General features: G+C 39.0%; 1 protein-coding gene across 3 annotated transcripts in view; it reads right to left on the bottom strand.

The window, feature by feature from the left end:
- Positions 1 to 15,242, bottom strand: part of flt4 (fms related receptor tyrosine kinase 4) — a 313,067-nt gene that overhangs the window by 115,958 nt on the left and 181,867 nt on the right. The gene's annotated exons all lie outside the window — the stretch shown is intronic.

Below are 15,242 nucleotides of genomic sequence, written 5' to 3'. Positions count from 1 at the left end.
AAAAAATATATATGGTCTTTTTTCTGCAACATCAAGGTATATATTGACGCTTACATAGGTCTGGTGATAATGTTCCCCTTTAAAAATATCATATAATATCATAATAGAAAGGCGTTTAATTCGCCAAAATTCACCCATTTAGAGTTCGGAAATCGGTCCAAAAAATATATATGTTCTTTTTTCTGCAACATCAAGGTATATATTGACGTTTACATAGGTCTGGTGATAATGTTCCCCTTTAAAAATATCATATCATAATAGAAAGGTGTTTAATTCGCCAAAATTCACCCATTTAGAGTTCGGAAATCGGTCCAAAAAATATATATGGTCTTTTTTCTGCAACATCAAGGTATATATTGACGCTTACATAGGTCTGGTGATAATGTTCCCCTTTAAAAATATCATATCATAATAGAAAGGTGTTTAATTCGCCAAAATTCACCCATTTAGAGTTCGGAAATCGGTCCAAAAAATATATATGGTCTTTTTTCTGCAACATCAAGGTATATATTGACGCTTACATAGGTCTGGTGATAATGTTCCCCTTTAAAAATATCATATATTATCAACTCCTCTCTGAGCTGCAACCTTATCGTGGTAGAGGAGTTTGCGTGTCCCAATGATCCTAGGAGCTATGTTGTCCGGGGGCTGGTAGGGTCTCCCAAGGCAAACAGGTTCTAGGTGAGGGATCAGACAAAGAGCAGCTCGAAGACCTATATGAAGAAGAAACATCATGGACCCAGATTTCCCTCGCCCGGACGCGGGTCACCGGGGCCCCCCTCTGGAGCCAGGCCCGGAGGTGGGGCACGATGGCGAGCGCCTGGTGGCCGGGCCTGTTCCCATGGGGCCCGGCCGGGCACAGCCCGAAGAGGCAACGTGGGTCACCCCTCCAATGGGCTCACCACCCATAGCAGGGGCCATAGAGGTCGGGTGCATTGTGAGCTGGGCGACAGCCGAAGGCAGGGCACTTGGCGGTCCGATCCTCGGCTACAGAAGCTAGCTCTTGGGACGTGGAACGTCACGTCACTGGGGGGGAAAGAGCCTGAGCTAGTGCGCGAAGTCGAGAAATTCCGGCTGGATATAGTCGGACTCACTTCGACGCACAGCAAGGGCGCTGGAACCACTTCTCTCGAGAGGGATTGGACCCTCTTCCACTCTGGCGTTGCCGGCAGTGAGAGGCGACGGGCTGGGGTGGCAATTCTTGTTTCCCCCCGGCTCAAAGCCTGTACGTTGGAGTTCAACCCGGTGGACGAAAGGGTAGCCTCCCTCCGCCTTCGGGTGGGGGGTCGGGTCCTGACTGTTGTTTGTGCTTATGCACCAAACAGCAGTTCAGAGTACCCACCCTTTTTGGGAACACTCGAGGGAGTACTGGAAAGTGCTCCCCCGGGTGATTCCCTTGTCCTACTGGGAGACTTCAACGCTCACGTTGGCAACGACAGTGAAACCTGGAGAGGCGTGATTGGGAAGAATGGCCGCCCGGATCTGAACCCGAGTGGTGTTTTGTTATTGGACTTTTGTGCTCGTCACAGTTTGTCCATAACAAACACCATGTTCAAACATAAGGGTGTCCATATGTGCACTTGGCACCAGGACACCCTAGGCCGCAGTTCCATGATCGACTTTGTAGTTGTGTCATCGGATTTGCGGCCTCATGTTATGGACACTCGGGTGAAGAGAGGGGCGGAGCTTTCTACCGATCACCACCTGGTGGTGAGTTGGCTGCGATGGTGGGGGAGGATGCCGGACAGACCTGGGAGGCCCAAACGCATTGTGAGGGTCTGCTGGGAACGTCTGGCAGAGTCTCCTGTCAGACAAAGTTTCAATTCCCACCTCCGGAAGAACTTTGAACATGTCACGAGGGAGGTGCTGGACATTGAGTCTGAGTGGACCATGTTCCGCACCTCTATTGTCGAGGCGGCAGATCGGAGCTGTGGCCGCAAGGTAGTTGGTGCCTGTCGGGGCGGCAATCCTAAAACCCCCTGGTGGACACCAGCGGTGAGGGATGCCGTCAAGCTGAAGAAGGAGTCCTATCGGGTCCTTTTGACTCATAGGACTCCGGAGGCAGTGGACAGGTACCGACAGGCCAAGCGGTGTGCAGCTTCAGCGGTCGCGGAGGCAAAAACTCGGACATGGGAAGAGTTCGGGGAAGCTATGGAAAACGACTTCCGGACGGCTTCGAAGCGATTCTGGACCACCGTCCGCCGCCTCAGGAAGGGGAAGCAGTGCACTATCAACACCGTGTATGGTGCGGATGGTGTTCTGCTGACCTCGACTGCGGATGTTGTGGACAGGTGGAAGGAATACTTCGAAGACCTCCTCAATCCCACCAACACGTCTTCCTATGAGGAAGCAGTGCCTGGGGAATCTGTGGTGGACTCTCCTATTTCTGGGGCTGAGGTCGCTGAGGTAGTTAAAAAGCTCCTCGGTGGCAAGGCCCCAGGGGTGGACGAGATCCGCCCGGAGTTCCTTAAGGCTCTGGATGCTGTGGGGCTGTCTTGGTTGACAAGACTTTGCAGCATCGCGTGGACATCGGGGGCGGTACCTCTGGATTGGCAGACCGGGGTGGTGGTTCCTCTCTTCAAAAAGGGGGACCGGAGGGTGTGTTCCAACTATCGTGGGATCACACTCCTCAGCCTTCCCGGTAAGGTTTATTCAGGTGTACTGGAGAGGAGGCTACGTCGGATAGTCGAACCTCGGATTCAGGAGGAACAGTGTGGTTTTCGTCCTGGTCGTGGAACTGTGGACCAGCTCTATACTCTCGGCAGGGTTCTTGAGGGTGCATGGGAGTTTGCCCAACCAGTCTACATGTGCTTTGTGGACTTGGAGAAGGCATTCGACCGTGTCCCTCGGGAAGTCCTGTGGGGAGTGCTCAGAGAGTATGGGGTATCGGACTGTCTTATTGTGGCGGTCCGTTCCCTGTACGATCAGTGCCAGAGCTTGGTCCGCATTGCCGGCAGTAAGTCGGACACATTTCCAGTGAGGGTTGGACTCCGCCAAGGCTGTCCTTTGTCACCCATTCTGTTCATAACTTTTATGGACAGAATTTCTAGGCGCAGTCAAGGCGTTGAGGGGTTCCGGTTTGGTAACCGCAGGATTAGGTCTCTGCTTTTTGCAGATGATGTGGTCCTGATGGCTTCATCTGACCGGGGTCTTCAGCTCTCGCTGGATCGGTTCGCAGCCGAGTGTGAAGCGACCGGAATGAGAATCAGCACCTCCAAGTCCGAGTCCATGGTTCTCGCCCGGAAAAGGGTGGAGTGCCATCTCCGGGTTGGGGAGGAGACCCTGCCCCAAGTGGAGGAGTTCAAGTACCTAGGAGTCTTGTTCACGAGTGAGGGAAGAGTGGATCGTGAGATCAACAGGCGGATCGGTGCGGCGTCTTCAGTAATGCGGACGTTGTACCGGTCCGTTGTGGTGAAGAAGGAGCTGAGCCGGAAGGCAAAGCTCTCAATTTACCGGTCGATCTACGTTCCCATCCTCACCTATGGTCATGAGCTTTGGGTCATGACCGAAAGGATAAGATCACGGGTACAAGCGGCCGAAATGAGTTTCCTCCGCCGTGTGGCGGGGCTCTCCCTTAGAGATAGGGTGAGAAGCTCTGCCATCCGGGAGGAACTCAAAGTAAAGCCGCTGCTCCTTCACATCGAGAGGAGCCAGATGAGGTGGTTCGGGCATCTGGTCAGGATGCCACCCGAACGCCTCCCTAGGGAGGTGTTTAGGGCACGTCCAACCGGTAGGAGGCCACGGGGAAGACCCAGGACACGTTGGGAAGACTATGTCTCCCGGCTGGCCTGGGAACGCCTCGGGATCCCCCGGGAAGAGCTAGACGAAGTGGCTGGGGAGAGGGAAGTCTGGGTAACCCGGCTTAGGCTGTTGCCCCCGCGACCCGACCTCGGATAAGCGGAAGATGATGGATGGATGGATGGATATATTATCATAATAGAAAGGCGTTTAATTCGCCAAAATTCACCCATTTAGAGTTCGGAAATCGGTCAAAAAAATATATTGTCTTTTTTCTGCAACATCAAGGTATATATTGACGCTTACATAGGTCTGGTGATAATGTTCCCCTTTAAAAATATCATATCACAATAGAAAGGCGTTTAATTCGCCAAAATTCACCCATTTAGAGTTCGGAAATCGGTCAAAAAAATATATTGTCTTTTTTCTGCGACATCAAGGTATATATTGACGCTTACATAGGTCTGGTGATAATGTTCCCCTTTAAAAATATCATATATTATCATAATAGAAAGGCGTTTAATTCGCCAAAATTCACCCATTTAGAGTTCGGAAATCGGTTTAAAAAATATATGGTCTTTTTTCTGCAACATCAAGGTATATATTGACGCTTGCATAGGTCTGGTGATAATGTTCCCCTTTAAAAATATCATATCATAATAGAAAGGCGTTTAATTCGCCAAAATTCACCCATTTAGAGTTCGGAAATCGGTTAAAAAAATATATATATTGTCTTTTTTCTGCAACATCAAGGTATATATTGACGCTTACATAGGTCTGGTGATAATGTTCCCCTTTAAAAATATCATATCATAATAGAAAGGCGTTTAATTCGCAAAAATTCACTCATTTAGAGTTCGGAAATCGGTTAAAAAATATATATCGTCTTTTTTCTGCAACATCAAGGTATATATTGACATTTACATAGGTCTGGTGATAATGTTCCCCTTTAAAAATATCATATAATATCATAATAGAAAGGAGTTTAATTCGCCAAAATTCACCCATTTAGAGTTCGGAAATCGGTTTAAAAAATATATATTGTCTTTTTTCTGCAACATCAAGGTATATATTGACGCTTACATAGGTCTGGTGATAATGTTCCCCTTTAAAAATATCATATCATAATAGAAAGGCGTTTAATTCGCCAAAATTCACCCATTTAGAGTTCGGAAATCGGTCAAAAAAATATATTGTCTTTTTTCTGCACCATCAAGGTATATATTGACGCTTGCATAGGTCTGGTGATAATGTTCCCCTTTAAAAATATCATATCATAATAGAAAGGCGTTTAATTCGCAAAAATTCACTCATTTAGAGTTCGGAAATCGGTTAAAAAAATATATATCGTCTTTTTTCTGCAACATCAAGGTATATATTGACGCTTACATAGGTCTGGTGATAATGTTCCCCTTTAAAAATATCATATAATATCATAATAGAAAGGTGTTTAATTCGCCAAAATTCACCCATTTAGAGTTCGGAAATCGGTTTAAAAAATATATATTGTCTTTTTTTCTGCAACATCAAGGTATATATTGACGCTTACATAGGTCTGGTGATAATGTTCCCCTTTAAAAATATCGTATCATAAGAGAAAGGCGTTTAATTCGCCAAAATTCACCCATTTAGAGTTCGGAAATCGGTCAAAAAAATATATGGTCTTTTTCCTGCAACATCAAGGTATATATTGACGCTTGCATAGGTCTGGTGATAATGTTCCCCTTTAAAAATATCATATATTATCATAATAGAAAGGCGTTTAATTCGCCAAAATTCACCCATTTAGAGTTCGGAAATCGGTTAAAAAAATATATATATTGTCTTTTTTCTGCACCATCAAGGTATATATTGACGCTTACATAGGTCTGGTGATAATGTTCCCCTTTAAAAATATCATATCATAATAGAAAGGCGTTTAATTCGCCAAAATTCACCCATTTAGAGTTCGGAAATCGGTCCAAAAAATATATATGGTCTTTTTTCTGCAACATCAAGGTATATATTGACGCTTACATAGGTCTGGTGATAATGTTCCCCTTTAAAAATATCATATAATATCATAATAGAAAGGCATTTAATTCGCCAAAATTCACCCATTTAGAGTTCGGAAATCGGTCCAAAAAATATATATGTTCTTTTTTCTGCAACATCAAGGCATATATTGACGCTTACATAGGTCTGGTGATAATGTTCCCCTTTAAAAATATCATATCATAATAGAAAGGCGTTTAATTCGCCAAAATTCACCCATTTAGAGTTCGGAAATCGGTCCAAAAAATATATATGGTCTTTTTTCTGCAACATCAAGGTATATATTGACGCTTACATAGGTCTGGTGATAATGTTCCCCTTTAAAAATATCATATAATATCATAATAGAAAGGCATTTAATTCGCCAAAATTCACCCATTTAGAGTTCGGAAATCGGTCCAAAAAATATATATGTTCTTTTTTCTGCAACATCAAGGCATATATTGACGCTTACATAGGTCTGGTGATAATGTTCCCCTTTAAAAATATCATATCATAATAGAAAGGCGTTTAATTCGCCAAAATTCACCCATTTAGAGTTCGGAAATCGGTCCAAAAAATATATATGGTCTTTTTTCTGCAACATCAAGGTATATATTGACGCTTACATAGGTCTGGTGATAATGTTCCCCTTTAAAAATATCATATAATATCATAATAGAAAGGCATTTAATTCGCCAAAATTCACCCATTTAGAGTTCGGAAATCGGTCCAAAAAATATATATGTTCTTTTTTCTGCAACATCAAGGCATATATTGACGCTTACATAGGTCTGGTGATAATGTTCCCCTTTAAAAATATAATATCATACTAGAAAGGCGTTTAATTCGCCAAAATTCCCCCATTTAGAGTTCGGAAATCGGTTTAAAAAATATTTGGTCTTTTTTCTGCAACATCAAGGTATATATTGACGCTTGCATAGGTCTGGTGATAATGTTCCCCTTTAAAAATATCATATCATAATAGAAAGGTGTTTAATTCGCCAAAATTCACCCATTTAGAGTTCGGAAATCGGTCCAAAAAATATATATGGTCTTTTTTCTGCAACATCAAGGTATATATTGACGCTTACATAGGTCTGGTGATAATGTTCCCCTTTAAAAATATCATATAATATCATAATAGAAAGGCATTTAATTCGCCAAAATTCACCCATTTAGAGTTCGGAAATCGGTCCAAAAAATATATATGTTCTTTTTTCTGCAACATCAAGGCATATATTGACGCTTACATAGGTCTGGTGATAATGTTCCCCTTTAAAAATATAATATCATACTAGAAAGGCGTTTAATTTCCCCAAAATTCACCCATTTAGAGTTCGGAAATCGGTTAAAAAAATAGATGGTCTTTTTTCTGCAACATCAAGGTATATATTGACGCTTACATAAGTCTGGTGATAATGTTCCCCTTTAAAAATATCATATATTATCATAATAGAAAGGCGTTTAATTCGCCAAAATTCACCCATTTAGAGTTCGGAAATCGGTTAAAAAAATATATATATTGTCTTTTTTCTGCACCATCAAGGTATATATTGACGCTTACATAGGTCTGGTGATAATGTTCCCCTTTAAAAATATCATACAATATCATAATAGAAAGGCGTTTAATTCGCCAAAATTCACCCATTTAGAGTTCGGAAATCGGTTAAAAAAATACATGGTCTTTTTTCTGCAACATCAAGGTATATATTGACGCTTACATAGGTCTGGTGATAATGTTCCCCTTTAAAAATATCATATCATAATAGAAAGGCGTTTAATTCGCCAAAATTCACCCATTTAGAGTTCGGAAATCGGTTAAAAAAATAGATGGTCTTTTTTCTGCAACATCAAGGTATATATTGACGCTTACATAGGTCTGGTGATAATGTTCCCCTTTAAAAATATCATATCATAATAGAAAGGCGTTTAATTCGCCAAAATTCACCCATTTAGAGTTCGGAAATCGGTTTAAAAAATATTTGGTCTTTTTTCTGCAACATCAAGGTATATATTGACGCTTACATAGGTCTGGTGATAATGTTCCCCTTTAAAAATATCATATCATAATAGAAAGGCGTTTAATTCGCCAAAATTCACCCATTTAGAGTTCGGAAATCGGTCAAAAAAATATATTGTCTTTTTTCTGCGACATCAAGGTATATATTGACGCTTACATAGGTCTGGTGATAATGTTCCCCTTTAAAAATATCATATATTATCATAATAGAAAGGCGTTTAATTCGCCAAAATTCACCCATTTAGAGTTCGGAAATCGGTCAAAAAAATATATTGTCTTTTTTCTGCAACATCAAGGTATATATTGACGCTTACATAGGTCTGGTGATAATGTTCCCCTTTAAAAATATCATATCATAATAGAAAGGCGTTTAATTCGCCAAAATTCACCCATTTAGAGTTCGGAAATCGGTTAGAAAAAAATATATGGTCTTTTTTCTGCAACATCAAGGTATATATTGACGCTTGCATAGGTCTGGTGATAATGTTCCCCTTTAAAAATATCATATCATAATAGAAAGGCGTTTAATTCGCCAAAATTCACCCATTTAGAGTTCGGAAATCGGTCAAAAAAATATATTGTCTTTTTTCTGCACCATCAAGGTATATATTGACGCTTGCATAGGTCTGGTGATAATGTTCCCCTTTAAAAATATCATATAATATCATAATAGAAAGGTGTTTAATTCGCCAAAATTCACCCATTTAGAGTTCGGAAATCGGTTAAAAAAATATATATATTGTCTTTTTTCTGCACCATCAAGGTATATATTGACGCTTACATAGGTCTGGTGATAATGTTCCCCTTTAAAAATATCATATCATAATAGAAAGGCGTTTAATTCGCCAAAATTCACCCATTTAGAGTTCGGAAATCGGTTTAAAAAATATTTGGTCTTTTTTCTGCAACATCAAGGTATGTATTGACGCTTACATAGGTCTGGTGATAATGTTCCCCTTTAAAAATATCATATCATAATAGAAAGGCGTTTAATTCGCCAAAATTCACCCATTTAGAGTTCGGAAATCGGTCAAAAAAATATATGGTCTTTTTTCTGCAACATCAAGGTATATATTGACGCTTACATAGGTCTGGTGATAATGTTCCCCTTTAAAAATATCATATCATAATAGAAAGGTGTTTAATTCGCCAAAATTCACTCATTTAGAGTTCGGAAATCGGTTAAAAAAATATATATTGTCTTTTTTCTGCAACATCAAGGTATATATTATCGTTTACATAGGTCTGGTGATAATGTTCCCCTTTAAAAATATCATATCATAATAGAAAGGCGTTTAATTCGCCAAAATTCACTCATTTAGAGTTCGGAAATCGGTTTAAAAAAAATATATGGTCTTTTTTCTGCAACATCAAGGTATATATTATCGTTTACATAGGTCTGGTGATAATGTTCCCCTTTAAAAATATCATATCATAATAGAAAGGCGTTTAATTCGCCAAAATTCACCCGTTCAGTGTTCGGAAATCGGTTTGAAAGATATATATGGTCTTTTTTCTGCAACATCAAGGTATATATTGACGCTTACATAGGTCTGGTGATAATGTTCCCCTTTAAAAATATCATATCATAACAGAAAGGCGTTTAATTCGCCAAAATTCACCCATTTAGAGTTCGGAAATCGGTTTGAAAGATATATATGGTCTTTTTTCTGCAACATCAAGGTATATATTGACGCTTGCATAGGTCTGGTGATAATGTTCCCCTTTAAAAATATCATATCATAATAGAAAGGCATTTAATTCGCCAAAATTCACCCATTTAGAGTTCGGAAATCGGTCAAAAAAATATATTGTCTTTTTTCTGCAACATCAAGGTATATATTGACGCTTACATAGGTCTGGTGATAATGTTCCCCTTTAAAAATATCATATCATAATAGAAAGGCGTTTAATTCGCCAAAATTCACTCATTTAGAGTTCGGAAATCGGTTAAAAAAATATATGGTCTTTTTTCTGCAACATCAAGGTATATATTGACGCTTACATAGGTCTGGTGATAATGTTCCCCTTTAAAAATATCATATCATAATAGAAAGGCGTTTAATTCGCCAAAATTCACTCATTTAGAGTTCGGAAATCGGTTAGAAAAAAATTTATGGTCTTTTTTCTGCAACATCAAGGTATATATTGACGCTTGCATAGGTCTGGTGATAATGTTCCCCTTTAAAAATATCATATCATAATAGAAAGGCGTTTAATTCGCCAAAATTCACTCATTTAGAGTTCGGAAATCGGTTAGAAAAAAATTTATGGTCTTTTTTCTGCAACATCAAGGTATATATTGACGCTTGCATAGGTCTGGTGATAATGTTCCCCTTTAAAAATATCATATCATAATAGAAAGGCGTTTAATTCGCCAAAATTCACCCATTTAGAGTTCGGAAATCGGCTTAAAAAATATATATTGTCTTTTTTCTGCAACATCAAGGTATATATTGACGCTTACATAGGTCTGGTGATAATGTTCCCCTTTAAAAATATCATATCATAATAGAAAGGCGTTTAATTCGCCAAAAATCACTCATTTAGAGTTCGGAAATCGGTTAAAAAAAAATATATGGTCTTTTTTCTGCAACATCAAGGTATATATTGACGCTTACATAGGTCTGGTGATAATGTTCCCCTTTAAAAATATCATATCATAATAGAAAGGCGTTTAATTCGCCAAAATTCACCCGTTCAGAGTTCGGAAATTGGTTTAAAAAATATATATTGTCTTTTTTCTGCAACATCAAGGTATATATTGACGCTTACATAGGTCTGGTGATAATGTTCCCCTTTAAAAATATCATATATTATCATAATAGAAAGGCGTTTAATTCGCCAAAATTCACCCATTTAGAGTTCGGAAATCCGTTAAAAAAATAGATGGTCTTTTTTCTGCACCATCAAGGTATATATTGACGCTTACATAGGTCTGGTGATAATGTTCCCCTTTAAAAATATCATACAATATTATAATAGAAAGGCGTTTAATTCGCCAAAATTCACCCATTTTGAGTTCGGAAATCGGTTAAAAAAATAGATGGTCTTTTTTCTGCACCATCAAGGTATATATTGACGTTTACATAGGTCTGGTGATAATGTTCCCCTTTAAAAATATTGTATCATAATAGAAAGGCGTTTAATTCGCCAAAATTCCCCCATTTAGAGTTCGGAAATCGGTCAAAAAAATATATTGTCTTTTTTCTGCAACATCAAGGTATATATTGACGCTTACATAGGTCTGGTGATAATGTTCCCCTTTAAAAATATCATATCATAATAGAAAGGCGTTTAATTCGCCAAAATTCACTCATTTAGAGTTCGGAAATCGGTTAAAAAAATGTATATGGTCTTTTTTCTGCAACATCAAGGTATATATTGACGCTTACATAGGTCTGGTGATAATGTTCCTCTTTAAAAATATCATATCATAATAGAAAGGCGTTTAATTCGCCAAAATTCACCCGTTCAGAGTTCGGAAATTGGTTTAAAAAATATATATTGTCTTTTTTCTGCAACATCAAGGTATATATTGACGCTTACATAGGTCTGGTGATAATGTTCCCCTTTAAAAATATCATATCATAATAGAAAGGCGTTTAATTCGCCAAAATTCACTCATTTAGAGTTCGGAAATCGGTTAAAAAAATATATATGGTCTTTTTTCTGCAACATCAAGGTATATATTGACGCTTACATAGGTCTGGTGATAATGTTCCCCTTTAAAAATATCATATCATAATAGAAAGGCGTTTAATTCGCCAAAATTCACCCATTTAGAGTTCGGAAATCGGTCAAAAAAATATATTGTCTTTTTTCTGCAACATCAAGGTATATATTGACGCTTACATAGGTCTGGTGATAATGTTCCCCTTTAAAAATATCATATCATAATAGAAAGGCGTTTAATTCGCCAAAATTCACCCGTTCAGAGTTCGGAAATTGGTTTAAAAAATATATATTGTCTTTTTTCTGCAACATCAAGGTATATATTGACGCTTACATAGGTCTGGTGATAATGTTCCCCTTTAAAAATATCATATCATAATAGAAAGGCGTTTAATTCGCCAAAATTCACTCATTTAGAGTTCGGAAATCGGTTAAAAAAAAATATATCGTCTTTTTTCTGCAACATCAAGGTATATATTATCGTTTACATAGGTCTGGTGATAATGTTCCCCTTTAAAAATATCATATCATAATAGAAAGGCGTTTAATTCGCCAAAATTCACTCATTTAGAGTTCGGAAATCGGTCCAAAAAATATATGGTCTTTTTTCTGCAACATCAAGGTATATATTGACGCTTGCATAGGTCTGGTGATAATGTTCCCCTTTAAAGTGTCCCCTTTGGGATTGTAATAGAGATCCATCTGGATTCCTGAACTTAATTCTAAACATTTCTTCACAAAAAAAAAGAAATCTTTAATATCAATATTTAAGGAACATGTCCACAAAAAAATCTAGCTCTCAACACTGAATATTGCATCGTTGCATCTCTTTTCACAGTTGATGAACTTACATTCATATTTTGTTGACGTATTATTCAATAAATATACTTATAAAGGATTTTTGAATTTTTAGAATATATTTTTTTTAAATCTCACGTACCCCTTGGCATACCTTCAAGTACCCCCAAGGGTACGCAAACCTCCATTTGAGAACCACTGCTATAGCCCATTAAATCAAGAAAAGGGACTTATGTAGCCCAAGAAAAGGTCAACAAAACACCCCCCCGGGGGCCCATGAAATGACAGACAAAACATTAGAGGGAAAGGCTAAACTCAATGTGTGACCTATAATGACACACTCGGCACACACACATTGAAGGTGAGCACACCTGCGATGGCTTGCAGCCCATATAAAGCACAAATGACGGTGCACGGAGGTTAATACCAGCGTAACACCTGAGGTGAAGGAGAATATGAAAAAGCCCAAAATGCAACGTATGGTTGGGCGAAAAATCTAATATAGACTATCAGGGGATTTCACTGCAGATGGAGAATTGGGGGAGGAACAAAAAAAAAAAAAAGAGCCCGAGGCTGGAAAATGTGCGCCTCCAATATACGTGTGTGAACGGTTGAGTTGTGTTATGATTTATTGCGACCTAATATGAGCTCAAACACACTTGGGTGCCTGATGTGCATTTCCAGCACATTAGCATACGCCTGTCAGTGCTGCTAGAGAGCGTGAGGGCTGCTGGATCCCAGATAATGTTAGACCAGGGAAGGATCCATCAAACCGACGCCAGCTTTTTGTCTTTATCTGCTTCTTCTCCTCTGCTGCGCAGCCTTCTCCACCCTCTATATCAGGGGTGTCCAAACTTTTTCCACTGAGGGCCGCACACGGAAAAATTAAAGCATGCGGGGGCTATTTTCATATTTTTCATTTTCAAACCATAACAAAATATATGGATTTAAAACAAATATTTTACCTTTAAGGCTCCCGGGGACCATAAAGGGTCTGTTAATAAAATGTTAAAAATAAGTGAAATTTTTATCATTATTTTTAATTTAACGCTTACAGTAAATCTCTATATCAACTTAAAAAAAAAAAAAAAAAAAAAAGGTTTTATGGCATTTCTGTCAAAAACATCTATTTCTTTAATAGTAAAACTGAAATACAAAAAAGTATTTAGTCAGCCACCGATTGTGCAAGTTCCATCCATCCATCCATTTTCTACCGCTTATTCCCTTTCGGGGTCGCAGGGGGGCGCTGGCGCCTATCTCAGCTACAATCGGGCGGAAGGCGGGGTACACCCTGGACAAGTCGCCACCTCATCGCAGGGCCAACACAGATAGGCAGACAACATTCACACTCACATTCACACACTAGGGCCAATTTAGTGTTGCCAATCAACCTATCCCCAGGTGCATGTCTTTGGAAGTGGGAGGAAGCCGGAGTACCCGGAGGGAACCCACGCATTCACGGGGAGAACATGCAAACTCCACACAGAAAGATCCCGAGCCTGGATTTGAACCCAGGACTGCGGGACCTTCGTATTGTGAGGCAGACGCACTAACCCCTCTTCCACCGTGAAGCCTTGTGCAAGTTCTCCCACTTAAAATGATGACAGAGGTCTGTAATTTTCATCATAAAACAGCCCCAAAGCATGATGTTTCCACCCCCATGCATCACAGTAGGTGTGGTGTTCTTGGGATGCAACTCAGTATTATTCTTCCTCCAAACACGACCAGTTGAGTTTATACCAAAAAGTTCTATTTTGGTTTCATCTGACCACATGACATTCTCCCAATCCTCTGCTGTATCATCCATGTATCCATTTTGGTATAAACTCAACTCGTCGTGTTTGGAGGAAGAAGAATACTGAGTTGCATCCCAAAAACACCATACCTACTGTGAAGCATGGGGGTGGAAACATCATGCTTTGGGGCTGTTTTTCTGCTAAGGGGACAGGACGATTGATCCGTGTTAAGGAAAGAATGAATGGGGCCATGTATCGTGAGATTTTGAGCCAAAACCTCCTTCCATCAGTGAGAGCTTTGAATGGTTGACCAAATACTTATTTTCCTCCATAATTTACAAATAAATTCTTTAAAATTCCTACAATGTGAATTCCTGGATTTTTTTTTCCACATTCTCTCTCTCACAGTTGAAGTGTACCTATGATGAAAATTACAGACCTCTGTCATCATTTTAAGTGGGAGAACTTGCACAATTGGTGGCTGACTAAATACTGTTTTGCCCCACTGCATGCAGTATTTAGTAATTAGAGCCCTAAAAGATCAATAATGCAGGACACCATTGATTTTAATTCTTTATTATTTTTGAGTAATCACAGTGAATAGATAAATAAAATACCACTGAATATATTTGGAATCCAAAAGGTGCCCCACTCAAAAAGTGATATATTTTTATTAGTTGTTTTTTTTACTTTCAACACTTAAGTTACGAGTTTAACTTCATATATATCTATCGATTTTATGTTTTAACTATTATTGTTTGTTTTATACTCTTTCGTCAAAGAAAAGCTGTTTTTTATATGGCAACTGCACAATATATGCAATATATACCACATAAAACATTTTAAAGTGAAATTTTTTAACTAATTGGAGCTTTGAAAATAATTCATAATAACATGGATTTTTTTTTTCATTATTTTTTGTGTTGAGGAATGGCAAAAAAATAAAAAATAATTAATTGATTGGAGCTTGTAATTAGTAGATTGCACAGTTCAGTACATATTCCGTACAATTGACCACTAAATGGTAACACCCGAATAAGTTTTTCAACTTGTTTAAGTCGGGGTCCACGTTAATCAATTCATGGTAAAGATGGTTTTTAGATGGTAAAATAAAGACAAAGAAAAAAAAAACAGCCTGCATGGCAGCTTTGTTTCAACATTGCAACTTTTTCTCGATAGATTTCACCTCATTCTTCTTTATTTTTGCAACAGCATTTCCAGAATGTGTGGCAGGGCCGGTAAACAATTAGCTTCGGGCC

Source organism: Nerophis ophidion, linkage group LG05, assembly GCF_033978795.1.
Source record: "Nerophis ophidion isolate RoL-2023_Sa linkage group LG05, RoL_Noph_v1.0, whole genome shotgun sequence".
Classification (NCBI taxonomy): Eukaryota; Metazoa; Chordata; class Actinopteri; order Syngnathiformes; family Syngnathidae; genus Nerophis; species Nerophis ophidion.
Note: the sequence above shows the minus strand (reverse complement) of the source record. Positions and strands in the feature narration are given on the sequence as shown.